General features: G+C 35.7%; 1 long non-coding RNA gene across 6 annotated transcripts in view; it reads left to right on the top strand.

The window, feature by feature from the left end:
* Nucleotides 1-19,540, top strand: part of LOC113112747 (uncharacterized) — a 107,133-nt gene that overhangs the window by 45,201 nt on the left and 42,392 nt on the right. For 3 of the 6 annotated variants that reach the window (XR_003293476.1, XR_003293475.1, XR_003293474.1), the window contains exons 3-5: nucleotides 5,494-5,594; nucleotides 5,675-5,791; nucleotides 6,014-6,146. This is a non-coding gene — a long non-coding RNA (uncharacterized LOC113112747). The other 3 variants (XR_003293472.1, XR_003293477.1, XR_003293473.1) reach the window with 3 other exon arrangements.

Genomic DNA, 19,540 nt, shown 5'->3' with positions numbered 1-19,540 from the left:
TCCACTGAAATTAATTTAGTTAAACAACTTATCTTGTGTCTGAAAACAAGTTCACTTGAATTTGTGGCCTTATCCTCTCAGTTCCTTTGGAAAGATGTTTTGGCAAGACAAACAGATTAAAGTACAAACAGAAAAGGTCTGTGTTTTCTCTTCTCCTCAGCTCAATATATGTTTTTGGTGGTTTCTCTGGTATGATCCTGAACGATATGCTGGTGTATAAGCCTGCCAGATGTGAGGCCTCAATCGAGGTGGATCTTTGTCAGAGCTCTGGTCCTGGTGTTCATGCTAAAGGGGTTTATTTCGTGGTTGACTAAATTATTCCACCTACTACAAGACTATTTAACAAGGCTATTGAAAGAAATTAAGATCTTTCCTCGCCAAGGATGCATTAAATGGATCAAAAGTGGCAGTAAACATTTTTTAACAATACAAAATGTTTTTTCTTTTTTTTTTTTTACTTTCTATTCAAATAAGCATAAAAAACTTGAGAATCTTTTCAGAACAAATATTTAGCAGCACAACTGTTTATAACTGATAATAAGAAAAGTTTTTTAAACAACTAATCAGCATATTAGGATTATGACACTGAAGATATTGAAAATTCAACAAATATATTTAAAATATATTAAACTAGAAAACAGATGTTTTAAATTCTAGGAATATGTTTAAAAAAAATACCGTTTTAAATTTTTAAATATATATTTGATCAAATGCAGCCTTGGTAAGCATAAGAGACTTATTTAAAAATCTGACGCCAAACTTTTGAATGGTAGTGTGATCTTTTATAAATGTTTACCCATCCTTTTCAACTTGTGGGAATATCTATACGCCTGATTTACTATCGCACATCACCATCCCAGTGGGGTGAAGTTCACTTTACATCTCATTCAATTGTGTCAAACACACATCTGGAGAGTATTTTTCCTTCCCATAAATCCTCTGTCAGGAGATTATTGTTAAAACGCTTATAATCCTATTTACACTTGATACATTGGGAAGCTTATATGCAGAGCCACTCACATGTTCTGCTTTACCTTGATGGCATACAGCCTGTTTTCCACTGGGTAAATCCTGCCTGACTGTGAAAAATGCCTGTTGATTATTGACTGAACAAAAGGTCAGTTGGCGCATAATAATTTCATAGTGATGTAATTATGATGGCAGTGAAACCAAACTCCAGCGATTGGGGATACAGATGTTTTTGTCTGTGGGCAAAACTGGACCCGAGAGGATTACTGCAATTACTGTGTGGAGTTTGGAGTGCTATGGGAGGTGGATTGGACTTTAAGTAATGGATCGACACACAAGTTCATGATGGATTATTCTAAATTGCGTGTATCTCAGAGACCTGTAATCGTCTGTTTGGGTGGTGTATGCTTTACCGTGCACTATGTTCCTGATATTATTATATATTGTGTATACACTCACACATTACCATTCAAAAGTCTGAGGCTGTTCAGACAAAATAGTGCAGAGCAATAACATTGTGTGTGTGTGTGTGTGTGTATATATGTATATGTATATATGTGTGTGTATATATATATATATATATATATATATATATATATATATATATATATATATCTATATATATATATATATATATATCTATATCTATATCTATATCTCTATATATATATATATCTATATATATCTATATATATATCTATATCTATATATCTATATATCTATATATATATATATATATATATCATATATTATATACACACATATAAAACAACTGTTTTCTTTTTAAATACATTTTAAAATGTAATTTATTCCGGCGATGTCAAAGCTGAATTTCAGTATCAACTAGTCCAGTATCACGTTTCTATAGAAATCATTCTAATATGATGAATTGATGTTAAAGAAACATTTATTATTATTAGTTGAAAAAGATTTTTCAATAGTACTATATATAATATTACATTGGGTATAGAAAGGAATCAACCCCCCTTTAAAATAATCATTTTTTTGTTTTTGTTTTGCACTCACTCACTGGCCACTGTATTAGGTACACCTTAAAGAACTGCCCTCATTCTTTGTGGAATAGATTCAGCAAGGTGTTGGAAACATTACTCAGAGAAATTTGGTCCATATTGACATGATAGCATCACACAGTTGCTGCAGATTTGTCGTCTGTACATCCATGATGCAAATGTCCTATTCCACCACATCCCAAAGCTGCTCTATCGGATTGAGATCGGGTGACTTTGGAGGCCGTTTGAGTAAAGTGAACTCATTGTCATGTTCAAGACACCAGTTTGAGATGATTTGAGCTTTGTGACATGGTGCATTATCCTGCTGGAAGTAGCCATCAGAAGATTGGGTACACTGTAGTCTTAAAGGGATGGACGTGGTCCGCAGCAATACTCAAGAAGGCTGTGGTGTTTAAACAATGCTCAATTGACTCAATTTGTTATCCCCCACACATTACACCACCACTAGCAGCCTGAACCATTGAGACAAGGCAGGATGGATGCATACTTTCGTGTTCTTTACGCCAAATTCTGACCCTACCATCTGAATGTCACAGGAGAATTCGACACCTATCATACCAGGCAACATTTTTCCAGTCATCTTTTGTCCAACTTTGGGGAGCTTGTGTAAATTGTAGTGTGGTCTTCTGCTGCTGTAGCCCATCTGCTTCAGGGTTCGACTAGTTGTGCTTTCAGAGATGATATTCTGCATACATTGGTTGTAACGAGTGGTTATTTGAGTTACTGTTGCCTTTCTATCATCTCTAACCAGTCTGCCTATTCTTCTCTGACATCAACAAGACATTTTCGTCCTGCCAGTCAATGGATAATTTATATTTTTCTGACCATTCTCTGTAAACCCTAGAGATGGTTGTTTGTGAAAATCCATGTAGATCAGCAGTTTTTTAAATACTCAGACCAGCCTGTCTGGCACCAAAACCATTCCATGTTTAAAGTCAATTAAATCCCATTTCTTCCCGATTCTGATGCTCGGTTTGAACTTCAGAAAGTCGTCTTCACCATTGTGATTGGCTGATTAGCAATTTGTGTTAGCAAGCAATTGAACAAGGTGTACCTAATAAAGTGGCCAGTGAGTGTGTATGTGTGTGTCTGTGTGTGTGTGTATGTATATATGTGTGTATATATGTATGTATGTATGTATGTATGCATGTATGTGTGTATATATATATATATATATATATATATATATATATGTATGTATGTATGTATGTATGTGTGTGTGTATATATATATATATATATATATATATATATATATATATATATATATATATATATATGTATGTGTGTATATATATATGTATGTGTGTATATATATATGTATGTGTGTATATATATATGTATGTGTGTATATGTGTGTATATATATATATGTATGTGTGTATATGTGTGTATATATATATATATATATATGTGTGTATATATATATATATATATATATATATATATATATATATATATATATATATATATATATATATATAATTTTAGTGGTGGGCTGGAGACTCTTATCGGGCGTTAAAAAAAAAAAATCTATTCTCAAAGTTGGGTTGGGAGCTGGGTCTATACTAAGCCAGCTATGATGACTTTCACCTTGATATTTTATATAACCGACTGGCTGAGGCCATCCTAAAAAGATGCTCAGGACAGTTGACAGGCCACTGCTGCGCATCGTCACGTAAGCTTATCTTTTTCACGTGTTTTTAAGCCTTACCGCTTGTCGATTTAAACATTAAAGCATCCAAACACAAGACGCGGAAAAGCTTAACAGCTGGTTACTCCCGCGCTGTGTTCGGTGTGCACGCGGAGAGAGATCGAGATCCGCCTATCACGGACAGTGACACTGAACAGAGCTCTCTTCTGTGAAGTTATCCTCGAAGACCCTCCTGCACCTGAACGAACAAATACAAATCGCAGTTTGAAGAAACAAAAAGATGTGAAAGAGCCCAATTCAGTACTCACGGTGTTCAGGGCTCATGCTGAGAAAGGCGTCTCAAAACACTTGCACATCGAATTTGCTTCTTTTTGCTCTTAGGCAGAAAAATACATACAAAATATGTCAAAATATCCACCTTGGAAATTATGCTAGAAAAAACTGTCAGTTATTTCTTAAGTGAAAGTAAACATTTGAGGAAAAAAAATGGGATGCGTTCATCGTTTCTTAAAATGACCGCGGCTAAATTAGCTTCTAATCTTTTTAGGATGTAAGCATCAAAACAATGCCCTACCATATATATGTATATTAGGGGTGTAACGGTACGTGTATTCGTACCGGACCGTTACAGTACAGGGTTTTCGGTACAGTGCATGTGTGTATATTTTGTATGCGGAACATATACATTTTCGTGTTTCCAAACGAACATATTAAGTGGCGGAAGTCTCCGTGTTAAGCACAAATCCTGCAGCTGATTCTAAGGCCGGTGACACACTGGCTGCGTGGCGTGAGCGTGGCGTTTCTGCTGCTTCGCAGTTTGTGTCTTTAGACACCAGAATCGTGCCTGATGCGGCGCTGGCGCGCTGCTGCTACTGTAAGTGACATAGAGGGAGGCTGCTGACAGACCAGGATCTTGTCTTCACAGGTGCAATATGCCAGTGTGTCACCGGAATTAGGTTTTCAAAAGGCATCATGCGAGTGAGAGCATCATACATATATATATATATATATATATATATATATTTAATATGAGCAGGCCTACAAGCTGGCATTGGTAATGCTGCACTGTAATCATAGTTATTTATGTATATTTTTCATTATATTTTATTATATGATATTGGTTTGAGACTGAGAGTATTTTATTTAGTGGATAACTTTGCAGCAGTATTTTATTTCTTATTCTTTTATTCTTTTATATATATTTAATAAGTGTAAACAATAAACAACCTGCAGTTTAATGTTTGCATTTCTTTCCCTTACTGTACCGAAAATGAACCGAACTGTGACTTTAAAACCGAGGTACGTACCAAACCGTGATGTTTGCGTACCGTTACACCCCTTATATCTATCTATCTATCTATCTATCTATCTATCTATCGATCGATCGATAGTGTTCATTTTTGTCCAGGATTTTCTCGTTGTTTATTCTTTGAAACGGTTCCAGACAAAAGCCAGTTCCTGTGTGATCTCTCTATCCAAGAAATAATGATGAAAACAAACCAACAAACAGAAAACATCCTCCCAACAAGAAAAGAACATGAACAACTTGTGTTATGGTGGTTATTCATGGTCTGAAATAAACAAATTCAGTACAAAAGTTTCTTCTCTGTCCTTGGCTCTTCCCCTCGATTCTGTGGTTTTAGTTTTGCTCTGCCCTGCCCATGTCCACCTCCGCTGTTCAACTTCAGCCTTTAACTGTCATTGCAAACTAATTTTTTTACCACAGTTGTGACGTGTTTCACCTTGAGAGCTCTGAGTCAGACCCTCGCTACCTCCAACCTTCAATTTTATGTTTTATGCTTATAAGTAGATGTTTTCCATGTCTCTATTTTTGACCATAGATTCAGCTGATAAGCAGTGCAAGCAGTTTTCAGACTGTTTCCTGTACGGCCAATGGTGTGAAGACAAGAAATGCATCTCTTCTACAAGTAACTGCACTGTGGTATGTCCAAATAGAGAAACCACTGTTAAAAGGATTTAAAAGCATTTATAGCAATCAAAATATGATTTGTCTGCATTCAGCTTACAGTTGAGCTTGCCTGCCACCTTCGAGGTCCCCTGTACCTCAACCCTCCCCCTGCAATGCTTTCTGAGCAGCAGCTCTCTATTTGGAGACCTGGTGTGTGCAAAAATGGCCAGGTATGCAGCAACAAAGCTTTTAAAATGTTTGATCGATTGATTGGCTTAGAGAATTTTCATCTGTAACTCCTTGATTTCTCTCGTTTTTCCACATATATATGTTCTAGGGGGTTTCCCTGGATTTCTTCTTTAAACACAACACAGTGTTGTACAGTACATTTTCTTGGCATATTAAAAATATAGAACCAGAAGTTATCTTATTTCTGACCCCATGTTTTTCAGTCTGTGAAGAACTTTACCAAATACAGTGTTCGAAGTGAGCAGATTTGCAGCAAACTGGAGAACTGCAGGAGTTGCTTGCTTAACATCAACTGTCAGTGGGAGCCATAACAGCAGGAATGTCACGCTTTGCCTGGTGAGTTTAATTATGGATGAATGGATAGATGTACTGACAGAGCAATTTCATGTCCTTATAAACAGTAGTTTAAGTAGACATTTCATCTGTTTGAAAATGTAAGGACGAAAGAACCTGAGATACTTTGATCTCCTGAGAAACAGACAATACTAACATACACGGGCATCTTCGAGACACCCCACAGAGTGGACCCATTCACCCATTCTTCCTTCTACTCAGTCTGCTCAAAATGATTACATGAAAATGTCAATGCAAGTGAACTAACACTCATGTCTAGTATCATTGGAAATGTCTCAGTGCAACTGGTACAATGGTCTCACTCTCACAAAAGTAGATTAGAAGATAATACAGATCTGAAGAGTCAAGAGATATCTTGATTACTGTGGTGGGAGTGTCCTTTCCTAGGGCCCTCCATGTAAATTACCCGCTATTCCCATTGAGTTGTAAAACCACCCAGGCTTGGTACCTAAGGTAATGCAAATTCCAATTGTTAGTTTCTGTCTCCATCTCGGGGGATGTTTGTCTTGGTCTGAGGTATTTAAAGGATTGCAGCAAAAGGATCAGGGCGATTTCTGTAGCCAGAAAGCCCGTAGTGTGTTGTGTGTCTCTTCACTTCATATTATGTATTTTCTAAGGTCAGGTATGCATATTTTACTTTTAGATTCATCTTTGAGAATTTGATGTTTTGTATTGATATGATTTGATGTGTTTCAATTGGATATGTAATTGGCAAAATACATATCTACCTGACTGTAAATAGTTACAATTTGATTCTATTCTGTTTTACTCTGTAATTATTGACTAGTAGATTACGTTGTATCCTTGTTAGCAACATGAGCACCCGAATGAATGAGTTAATATAAAAATAGAGTTAACTAGAATAATCAAATGTCAGAAGAATATTAATTAAAAAGGCATTCAACCAATTTGCATTTCAACCTAAATTCGAGATCATAAGAAAATGGAGTCAGATTAAATGATAAAATGGAGCCAGATTTGAGTTTAATTTAAACTGAATAACTCTACGCGCTGAAAGACTGAACACGCAGGAAACCTTCATCCAGCACCGGATACCTTCCTTGGGCCGAGTACCTGGACCTTACAAAAAGTTGTTTACAAGGTTGTAATTTAGACAGGTTATTAAGATTAAAATAATAAAGTAAATGAATACTTTTTTCATTTATCAAATAGTCCTGTAAAAGAATATTACTGTTTCCACAAAAATATCAGCACAACTGTTTTAGTTGTTAAAATCATGAGAATGTTTCTTGGGCACTAAATCAGCATATTACAATGAATTCTGAAGAATCATGTGACTCTGAAGACTGGAGTAATGATGCCGAAAATTCAACTTTGCATCACAAATAAATTACATTTTAAATGTATTAAATAAAAAACAGGTCTTTTTAAAATTTTAATATTTCAAAATGTTTCAATTTAACTGTATTTTTAATGCAAGCTTGGTGAGCATGAGATGTCTTAAAAAAACATAAATAAATGAAAAAAATCTTACTGACCCCAAACTTTTGAACAGTAGTGGAAGTGTCAAAGTTTCACACCGGTCTTTTTGAAAAATGGCATATGGAGGTGGTCCACATTTTTTAGCAGAACACCAGCCAGGTACAAGTGCTCTCTACCTGTGATCATCTTGTGCATTCAGATTTGTTGACATTGGGTTTGCCGGTTTTGATTGGGTTTTGATTTTCGGGGGATGCTGTTTTGGAATGGGTAGAAAAGTTATAAAATGTCTTACTTTTTTTGGGCACCTTTAATTGTATGTGAGTTTGTACATCTCTGACACATAAACAAAGGAAATATCTACCTGTTTTATTTGATTTGATCTAGTTTGAGAGAAAGAAGTGATACAGTTGTTTAAAGTATTATTAACATTCTTGGGTGGCAGAAATACTAAGTTTTCAGCTTTCATATTTCTGACTGATAGCTCAATTGGACATGTACATACAAACACAGGAGAACAACTTTATCTGCAAAGGACATCAACTCTGTATTAAAGACATGCATATCCAAGCAAGAATAATTCTGACCAGAAGGCCAGTTCCAAGTGCAGTAATTATTCAAGTTTACAGAGCTATTTATCCATTCATGGCTGAGCAGCCTGTCAAGAAACCCAGTGTTTATTGTTCTTTTTCTTCACTCTGATACTTCTTTCTTTATCACATAACAGCCTTTATCTTAAAGTATAATCAACCGCATTTTCTAAAATACACAGTTGAAGGGATGCTTATTTTTAGTGCTGTGTAGTTTCATAATTGACAGTGGCCATGTGCTTTTCCTTTTGTTTTGCTTTTCGGGAATTTGAGGAGGTGGGTGTTTGTAGTTAACCGTTGTCACAGTTAATTATTCAGAGTTCAAACCCCAGATTGTAGCATGGTCCTTAATTTTGATATGTAGTTTGATTTACACTTGATGTTCAAAAGTTTGGGGTTGATAAGACACCCCACCAGGCAGGTGGACTTCATACTGGATAAGCTGCTGGAGAAGGTGAGTCAAGCTTAGCCATTGTTGCTTGTGAGCTAGTTTACATTGATTTGTCTTGGTAATAGTTTGCTATTAATCTCGAGCACAGTCAGCGGTTACCATTTTTTTCAACATGTTGTATACTGATTAGTTATGTCACCAGTAAGTGCCATACCAGTGAAATTTCATGGTACTAGATACCGGTTTTGAAAGCAGTGACAGATTTTCTCCTTTTCTTTGAATTTAGTTGTTTTTTTCATGAATAAAAAAATGCCTTTTTAAATCTTTTACATTCAGTCATTAAATATGCTATTTTCTAAAACAATTTAAACATGAAGAACATCAAAAACAATTTCTTATACAAGGATGAGCTATAGTAATAATGCCAGTTTACATTCACTTAATACTATGCCACGACAGGTATTACAGAATGTAGAAAACATATCTTGTCTCTTTTTTTCTTTTTTTTATATAACATTGGCTTGGTATTGAAATGGCAGTATTTCTGTACACCAGCTGCAGTGTGTAAAATAAAGTAATAATGGTGACAGCAAGCTTTTTTTTTTTTTTTTAAGCTTCTGTCTGGGCACTTGACTTGTTTACCTAAATTAGTTTTCGTTTTTAAGTATATTTGCCTTGCACTGCTCTGAAGCCCATTTTAAAGTGATAATTTAAACACCCTCAAATATCCCGACAGATATTTCTGTCCAAGTAAAACAAACATTAGCATTTACATTTTATTTGGTAAGTTTCTGTGTGTCAAGTCCAGATGTTTCGGGTATAGGCTGGTTTCTAAGTGTCAGTAAAGATTCAACTTTACACGTCAAAAAACCTTACTCATGGCTTCAGTAAAAAGCCATTCTGAACAAAATCTGTGGAGTCTCCACGGTCCTGTGCTGTAAATATTTGTCATGTGTTAATTAAAAGGAAAGGAGTGACTCTCCCTGTAATCCGCTCCCTCGCTGATTGCAGCGTGAGCTTCTGTGTTTAAGCAGCTTTTGTCCTTTGAAGATTAACACAGTTTTCTAAAAGACCCACCTTTGATGTGAAAAAGATTCCCATGCACGTTTTTTTTTTGGTTGCCACTATATTTTGTCTTTGCTGTCACTCACACAGACAGTCAATCACTCCCTCAAAAACTCTCAGGAGATCTTAAACCTTTTAAACCTTTTAATCAAAGTACACAAGACCTTTTCACACAGAGGAGTTGTTCAATTGAATGGAAAATCTGAAAGGTTGGGGTATGTCAGATTCAGTTTGTTTTGCCTTGAATTTATAGCTAAACTGGGTTGGCCTTTTGCCTTTCCTTAAAGAAGAGAGAAAATAGAGACAGAAAAAAAAGGCATATTTATAAGACCATAACATGTCTTATGCACAGTAGACAGGTTTATAAGCCATCAAAATGTCAAGGTGCACTGAATGAATGTCCAACAGGATGGTCTGTAATGTTGCAAAATTGGGTTCAAATTGAGTTCAAATAGCAGTTTATGAAGATGAACTCTTTGGTTTTATTTCACTGAATTTATCACATCTGCAAATATGTCAGTCTGTTTATCGTTTTAACTTCAAATGTCTTTCTGTTCTTCACACTAATGTTCATAATCAGAGTATTTATGAACACAGACCGATAGAAGCTTATTGAACCTTTTCAAAGCAATTTTAATGCATTTAAACATGATTTGTGTTAGATATGTGGCACAGTCACATTTTAGTTTCCAGCAAGTGGAAACAGTTTTTTTTTTATGACCGTATATATGCATTTATTTCAAATAACATGTTCCTGCATTTGCACATTTTCTAAAAACACATTATGTTTTTCAAATAATAGTACTGCTTTTGTGGTTTCAAAAAAAAGAAAAAAGAAAAGCAATTTTTTAAATTCTGTTCATTCATTCGAGGCTTTTTACTAAATGAAAAATAACCCAGAAATAATAACAATGCTATTCATAGAAGAGGTCTAGTTAAGTCTAGAAGAATTACATTTGTATGCATTTATGTTGAATTGTATTATATGTTGTGTACTGTATATAAAGAAGACATGAACAAGGCCGTTTTCTTTCTTGCAGAAACTAACTCCCTGGGTTGGTCTAAGAAAGATAAATGTTTCATACTGGGGGTGGGAGGACATATTCATCTCCCTATACTGCCAGCACGCTGTAGTGGTTACCAGGGGAGCCTAGTGACTCAGGGTTTTGTGTATACCTGGAAAGAGCTGAGGTGGCCAGACTCAAAGCTAAACCCTGCACTGCTAACACAGAGGGACTGATCTGTGAGAAAAGTTTTCGTTGTGTGTATTGTTGTTTTTCTTCACCTTTCCTTTGTAACATGAACCTGTAGGCGATTCAGCGCTGGCTCTGAGTTCTGAAGAAATGGGAAGTCTGGCATTCACACTGTTTTACACATCCCTACTCCTTTAGTAGACTTTTATTAAATACATTTGGTCTTAATTTGATGTTTTTTGTTAGCAATTTGGGTGTAGTATTTTTTAGCTCTGGTAACATAAACTGTTTAATACCTGTTCCACAGAATTCTGGAGATTTTATACTGATTTTTATAGTCTGGGCCTGCCTTTGGCTTTATTTATGACACATGTGATTTGGTGTCTTCATCTTCTTTTCTATATATGATGTATTGAAAAAATTACATATTTTATAAAATGTTAATTTCCAGTAAAAACAAGGGCATATAGTTATTTGTTTTTTTTAATAATTTTCTTTCTTTCTTTCTTTCTTTGTATATGTGCAGAGCTGTTGAGTACTTTGCTGCAGTATGTCTGTTGGACCTGTTTAAAACACTCTGGATTAGGGGAAGCACAAATTAGGCCTTGAACGAGAGTTGCACAAATACATACAAAGAGCATAAAGAATGAATTTCAACTGGTCCTCCTCTGTTCTCTGTTTATTCTGCTCTTTTTCATGTCTTATTAAAAAAAAATTCCTAATCATTGTGCTCATTTCAGTTGTTTTTTTGGACCAGTAATAATAGATACTGTCATTATCATGATTGTAATATACATGGTTGGAACTATCATCTTTTAGTGTTGACAAAACTGTAGAACTATTATTATTATTATTTTTTTTTTTTTTTTTTTTTTTTTGATTGATAATATTAAACTAAAAAAAAATAAACAACTTAGAAATAGTTGCTTCAAAACTTAGACAAATGTTTATATTAATAAATAACAGTAGTATATAATAATACCTAAATATATCTCATTGACCATAATCACTAAAACTCATGTTAATTTTTCAATTCAGATTTTCATTCATTGCAATGCTGAAGTTTCTGAGGTAAAGACACATTTGGCGAAGAAAAATAATAATAATAATACAAATAATAAAAAATTGGAGAAAAAAATCCTGAAATGTTTTTTTTTTTTAGTAAAACAATGGTATGGCTGTCTCCGTGGAAAGAAAGTCACAATTTTATTTATTTATTTTTTTTTTTTTACAGATTTGATGTCAGTAATCTGTCAAATCTAGAGATTATTCCTTTATATAACTTGTTAATTTTATCAGTTCAGTTTCTTGTAAACAAAGTTCTGTTGTTGAGATGTTTTTAAGTGCTTTTATTTCTGAAGTTCAGATCATGTGTCAGATGAGCAAGGTGTCTGAGGCTGTTCAGATCTCTGCTCAGTCACTTTATGGTTTAACAGCTGCTTTAGTTCCTTCTAAGAGACATATCCCTATACACAAAAGTGATATCTTGGTCCAAAACAACACAGAATCATGCCAAAGTATCTGAGATGACTGATGGTAGTCATCTCGGAAAAGCTTTAGGAGTAGCTGATCTGGACCTACCTTGTATACTCATCAGCAAGTTTGTAGACGCGTGGAGCCATGCTTTCTTTCTGCATTAAGAGTCACTGGAGCAGGAATCGTAATGCTGCATAAATTAGCAGCTGCAATGGGGATGAGAATGAAAAATGGATATGCAGTCCAACTGAGAGGCATAATGCTTAATAACATATTTCTTCAGAAAAAAAATACTACTGCAAAAACCTGAGTGTAGTGTCTCAGGATGTGGAAAGTCTTTCATGGCTTTGAGACCATGACCTCCACTTCCATTTTCCATTATAGAGTTACACAGTTATTACTGTTCTTTCTCAGTGGATGTGCTGGACATTGATTTTGTCTGGACTGCAGGGACTAAAGGCCTCCAGTGCGTTGTTAACTTAGATGTTGATGGTTGTATTTCATAGAGGCGATCTTTCAGAGAATAAATATCATAAAGGTCAGCTCTCTGACGGAAGTCAATTGCGGAGTCAGTTCATGGCCAAAGCTTTTCCTGAGTGATTCTTTGGTGTGAAGGCCCAGAGATGTACCCGTTTTGATGGAGGATGATTTAATTAGAGAAAGTAGTTTTCATATTTAAACAAAGGTCCAAACAGAGATAAAGAAACAATGTGATAGCACGATAATATGCACTTAATCAAAATGGAAACGAACTTCTTCGCTGGCTCAATATGCTCAGCAAATATAGCCTTTTGAATTCAGAAGTTGAGATAATGGAAATACCATATTGTACAATGCGCCAGCATGTTGCAAGTCGGCTGCATCCATTGTGTTGTATTGTTGTAGTACGAATTAGTTTGAAGTCTTTTTTTTTTTTCAAAAATGTTCTAAAGTCTTTGTTATTATTCAGTCCAACACACGGACAAATGTGCAGATGTTCTTCAGGCAACAAGTAAGTGTGTATGGTGAGCAGCTCTTTGTTTTTTTCCTTTGTCAAAAATTTTCTCAGCAACAATTTACTCCTGTGATGGCAAAGCTGAATTTTCAGCAGCCACTTCTGCAGTCTTCAGTGTCACATAATCCTTCCGAAATCATTCTAATATGTTGAATTTGGGGCTCAAGAAACATTTCTTATTATTATCAATGTTCAAAATAGTTGTGCTCTCTAATAATTTTATATCACAATTTTGTTTTCTTAGGATTCTTTGATGAATTTTTTTTAACATTACAATTGTTTTTACCACCACTTTTGATAAAGTTAATGTGCCCTTGCTGAATAAAAATACTCACTACTTAAAAAAATAAAAATAAATCTCTTTGACACATGATAGCCCCTTTTACACTGCATGTTGGTCCCGGAAATTTGCTTGAGTGCCTTCTATGTGAACACAAACGTGTCCCTGGATTGATTCCGGGATCGATCCTAGGTTGGGGACCTAGTAACATTGCTGGGTATAGTCCCTGAATGAGAACCAATGCCATATGCGACTCATTTCCTGGGTGTTTTGAAGGCAGATCAATGTTCACGGCAAAAAAATCTGTGCAAACTGTAATGAAGCAGAGATCAGGTAGCACCTCTCTTTCAGCGCTGAAACTGAGATCGTTCACCATCTTAAGTAAAACAGAACACGTCACATTACACATCACATCTTAATGTCACATTGTAATGTCAGGTGTTTTTTATGGGATCTTTACTGGATGTGTGTGAAAGCACACACAGATTCCAGAAAAGCACTGACAGTGTGAATGTACCACAATCAAATGATCACGGGACACATTATCCGTGTATTTATCTGAATATCTGTGTAAAAGAGGCTAATGACAGTGACTTGTTTTAAAGAGGCTGATGTCAGTGACCTGTTTTATTTTACATGGCCATTTCAAGATCACGTATCCAAAGACTTGCGATCAGTCTTTGCAAAACCCATTATTTTGAGTGGGGTGTGTGCCTCCCTTGATATCTATGTGGTCATGCATGCGGTAACACTTCATTTTAGGGGTACATATATAAGTTGCTTATTAGCGTGTATTTTAATAGAATATTAGCCATGTATTAGTGCTAATTAAGCACATTAATGTCTTATTCTACATGACCTTATTCTACATCCCTAATCATACCCAATACCTAAACTTAACAACTACCTTACTATTAATACGCAGAAAATTAAGAATTTATCAAGAGAAAAGTCATCGTTATTAGTAATAAGCAACTTATAGATGTAACTGTAAAATAAAGTGTAACCCTTGTTGATCCAAACTGCAATCTATTCGACAGGCATCCTTGTCCCAGGTAGACCTTTCCATGAGATCAAGTATTCATGTTGGCATTAGGTCAGATATCCCTAAGATTTTAATTTAGAGTTAATACTTCTGTTAAAGTTTCATTTGGTGAAATTAAACAATAGTTACATTGATGTCTTATTCATAAATTAATGGTGCTAATAACGTCCCCACATATAGTTATAAAAAACATAGGTAAATCAGTTCTCACAGCTTCTGGAGATTTCACTCAATGCCCAGAATAAAGTCTAATATCTGAACCAGTGCCACTAGCAATTTACTTCGTTATAATAAGGACTTATTTCTAGACTTAATTTGTAATTACCTTTTGTGAAACTTCACACTGAATCTGTGTAAAGTCCCATCTGTGCATTTATTAAGTGTAAGCAAGTGATACTTTTTAGAAAGAAGAAAAAAAAAAACACAACATTTGAGAATTTGGGTATGCAATGAATGTGTAGGTGTCCTTGGTTAAGGATAATACTCATATCTCTTGCTAAAACACAAAAAGTGAAAGGAAGGAGTGAGAGGAAGAGATGAGAATTGTGTTTGTAATTATGAAACACCTCTGTGATTGTGCTGAATGCATGGCATGGCAAAATGAATCATTAAACTGATCGTGAATAATGCAGGAGGAGTGAGGATCTTCTGGGTAGAGAGTTGACCTAACGCATCTGTGTGCTGTGGAAATCTAGATCAAGAATGCAAAAGAGCATGCAAATATCTCCAGAACTTCTACAGAATATGTCAGAAAAACTTTTCAAATCTCTTCATTTTTTTCCCCATGTGGTGTATTATTTATTGATACAAGATGTTTGTATACATCCTTCAGTAATGAGAATAGCTTCAGTTCACCCTGTCAGTGGTTTGGTGTTATTATATTGATAATGATCAATTTTGTAAATACTGATAAATTGTAATCTTAAATATTATTACATGAACACACATGAACAATATTTTCAATTTAATAAAATAGCTTGAAAGCCTCCATGTACATGATAAAACTTTATCTTTAAAATTTCTTATTAGAAGCGCCTAATGTCTCCAAACAGCACCTTTTTGAATATTATAAGATAGGTCAAATACTGTGGCACTTCAGAGAGCTTCGTTCACTTCTGAGTATCACACCGACTGAGGTGTCGTTCCCTCAGAGTGCCTTTCTGCCCTGCTTTTAATGATACACTCCTCATCTCTTAGAATCTGCCCTCGCCATTAACCCCGAGACACTTTTGACCCTCGCACTGTCTAAGGACCCATTAGACGGGACTGGTCAAGGGGTACATTGATGGATGCTGCTTCTGTCCCTAATGCCTGCATACATTTTCTGCTCCGTCTAAAAATGAAAGGAGGTCATTACTGAGAGGCTCAGGAAACTTTGTTATAGAAAACTGCTACTAGCAAAGAAAATGTAAATCATATGACACGTCCCATGTGTCTCAAATGTCCAGCACTTTTGAATGTCAGACACATCCTATGAATACGCATTCATAATGTAATGGCACAAAACGCGATCTGTTTTGAAATTAAAATGTCAGATACTATAACAAAGCACATTTCAGTGCTTGCAACAAAACTGATATGGATTCATATAAACTAAAAGTTGCTGGAGCTTCTAGGAGGTGCTAACATTTTTCCTTTTTTTTGCATCATGAATGTCTCAGGTAAATATATCTGGCAGTCTTGTGAGTTTCACAGACAGACTGTGAAAATGCATTTGCATTCTCTTTTTTTTGTTTTGTCTTGGGTTATTTAGATAAAATGAGCTGATGTTTCGGGTCTCTAGGCCTTTATTTTTCTTGTTTCATGTCTCTCCCTCTTTTTCTCTGTCAGCTTCAGTGACTGTCACTGGACTTTTTAAATGTATCTGCTGGAGATCATCAAAACAGCTTCTGTGGGTGGTCTTTTCTGTTAGGCTAAACAAATAATTGTTTGCTTGACTTTAAAAAAATCACTTTAAATGCCATATTTCATCCACACTTCAGTGGTAAGCATTACAGCTGGTTTATTGCACTAAAGAAGGCAGATCTGAATTCTCAGCACTTCAGTATTCAGTGCCACATGGAACATATTTGTATTTTACTTTTAGTATATTTAGCATTTATTTATTTCAGTTTTCATGTACTAATTGATTCAAAAGTGATCCAAATCTTCTCTCTCTAGCTCAGAACTGTTCAGGTGATCGTACATGTGCTCTGTGCGTGGACCCTACAGACACAGGTCAGGGTCAGTGTTTTGAGGGATCATACCGTGGACCAATGAGGAGCCTGAGCAGACAGAGACGAGAGAGGGTATTGGACACAAGTATCCATTCAAGGAAACACTGGGCCAACATAACCTGCCCAGATAAACTTCAAAACACACATGCTCAAAACCTGTAAATGATGTTGTGTGTGAAATCAGTCCAATCAAACGAACACACACTCCTCTCACTGTATGTTTCAGCATGCCAATGTAACGGGAACATGACGTGTGTTAATGGCAGTGTATGTGAGCAGTGCAAGAATCTCACAACTGGGACGCAGTGCCAGATCTGTCTACCTGGTTACTATAGAGACCCCACAAATGGAGGGTAATGCCAAAATGAGATACTGTATGTCTAAAAGTGTGTTTCTGTCTATTTGTGTGCTTGTTTGTATCTGCGTTTGAAGGAATAGTTTCTTTTTTTCCCTAAATCTGCTCATTCTTTCAAGCATGCATGATTTAGTCTCAGAGAAACAACATATATTTAGCAGAATATCCAGATGTTGTTTTCCATACAATGAAAGTGAATAATAAATATGGATGCCAAGCTACAATCAAAACAGAAGCCACAGGAGGAGTCCGTTTGAACCTGCCATACATTCCAAATATTTAAACCACAGCTTGATGTGAAGAACAAAGCAAAATGTAAATGCAAATGTGACGTTTTTCCTGATATGTATCATTATTTTGTTCCATTTGTGTTTGTTCTTAATTTTGCAATTTCACTAGACAGAACCTGCCTCTACCAGACTGACTAGAGCGAAGCTAATATGTAACATTTTGTATAAATGTATGCGTTCATGGGCAAACTTGACTGACCAACAGATTGCCACTATATTTTGTATTTTTATTTGAATGCCATTCCAGTTTAACCCCTGGTTCTTGCATATATCGTCATAAAATGGAGTGTGAATTCTGTGCAAATTTGAGGTGGTGCAAGGCAAGCTAATGAGGGAGTCTTTCCAGTTTAGCCTGGGCAACCTGCTAAATAACTCCTTTTTAGTGGAAGAAAAAAAATCATATTGGTTTGGAAAGGCTTGAGGCGCGAGTAGAGGATGCGAGAACTTTCATTACTTGTTAAACTACCACTTTAAGGTGTACATGTGGCCACACACTATTTCAAACTGAAATCGATTCAGTAGTTAATTCATAAACAGTCTGCATGCATCCAGATGTACCAGAGGATATCCCAGTGTCCCCATCTAATTTTGTTTTAATAGTGATTGTGGCCATATTTTATTACGAGTGCAGTAATCAACCTGACGCAAATTGTATTGATTTGATGTGGGCTACTCGTGTTAGCTCTTCACTGTGGCTTTCCTCCCAGTTTCCAATCGCTGAGTTTATATACAAGCTTCATCACTCATTGAGATGAAACTGCGGTGGGAGCGAGAGAAAGAGGAGCAAAGAAGGTGGTGTAATAACATCATTCTCTGTCGGACAGATGTGCGTTTTCTCAACATTATGTGACATTAAATCACTCTCAATCATTTTCTTATATCCTGGACTTGACGGCCGTCCCACCTCCTCATCTATACAAGCAGTCCAGTGCTCACAGTGGAGATTTGATAGATGTGCAGCCCTCCACATCTCTCAAGGAAACACGCTCTGCCTCTTCATTCCTCCCTGTTGACTATCACCATGATTAAGAGTGCTTTATTGACTGCGTCTTGGTGTAAATGTGCACGTGCCTTTAATGGTCTGATTGTGGCCACCGCTAATCCAGCAGTGTCATTTTTCAAAGTTATTGAATGGAGGAGATTTACCTCGACTCATACACTAATACGTTTAAACCACTGATCTGTGTTAGATTAGACGAGGAGAGATGGAGAGCAGGGAAGGCTGGATGGATATCTCTCACTGTGTGTGTGTGTGTGTGTGTGTTTTCTGAAGGAGAAAAGAGACAGGCCATCAAAGTAAGATCAGGATAAAATATGAGACATGGCGGCTGCCCTTGATGAGAGAGAGAAAACCGTCTGTAAAAGATAGAGGACATGTGTCCTTTTCAAATGGCCCACTTAGTTAGGGGACAACGGCGGGCAGACTGAGTCCTGGGATTTGGTGTATGTACAGAATGTGTTTTTGTTTATTTGTTTGAGTGATTTATTTTGGAATTAATTACTTTCAGATGAGAAACTGAAAACAATTTAATTGTATTCAAATGAACATAAATAAAATGCTAAAAGCATAAAAAATCAAGATGAGCAGCGATAATTTTCCACCTTAAAATAACAATTGTCAAAGGATAATGATTAAATTCTAGGTTAATTCAGAATTAATTTTAAAAAAATCTGTTAAATTCAAATACAATTAACTCTGAGCTGATTTAATGGAATCAAACAGATTCACAAATACTCAAAAATTATTATGCTCAAAATTGATCTTACATTTGACCCATTCATCCTATTTTTAATTTACAAAAAGGTATTGGAGCATAATTTGACTGTGCTTCTGGCATACTTTCTATGTTGAGTGATTTTGTAATTTGATCATTAAAGTAATTTGGCTTTTCAATTGTTCATCTTACCATTACAAGTATAAGCAATTGCCATAGTGATCTTTGCAATGCACGTTTTGCCTGATCCAGTTACACTATTGTGCTATTTTGTGCTAGGTATGGATATCGCCAACTGCCTCACAATACGGTAGTGTTTATCCATG

Source organism: Carassius auratus, chromosome 13 (genome assembly GCF_003368295.1).
Source record: "Carassius auratus strain Wakin chromosome 13, ASM336829v1, whole genome shotgun sequence".
In the NCBI taxonomy this organism is placed as follows: Eukaryota; Metazoa; Chordata; class Actinopteri; order Cypriniformes; family Cyprinidae; genus Carassius; species Carassius auratus.
This window is presented reverse-complemented; position numbering and strand designations above follow the sequence as displayed.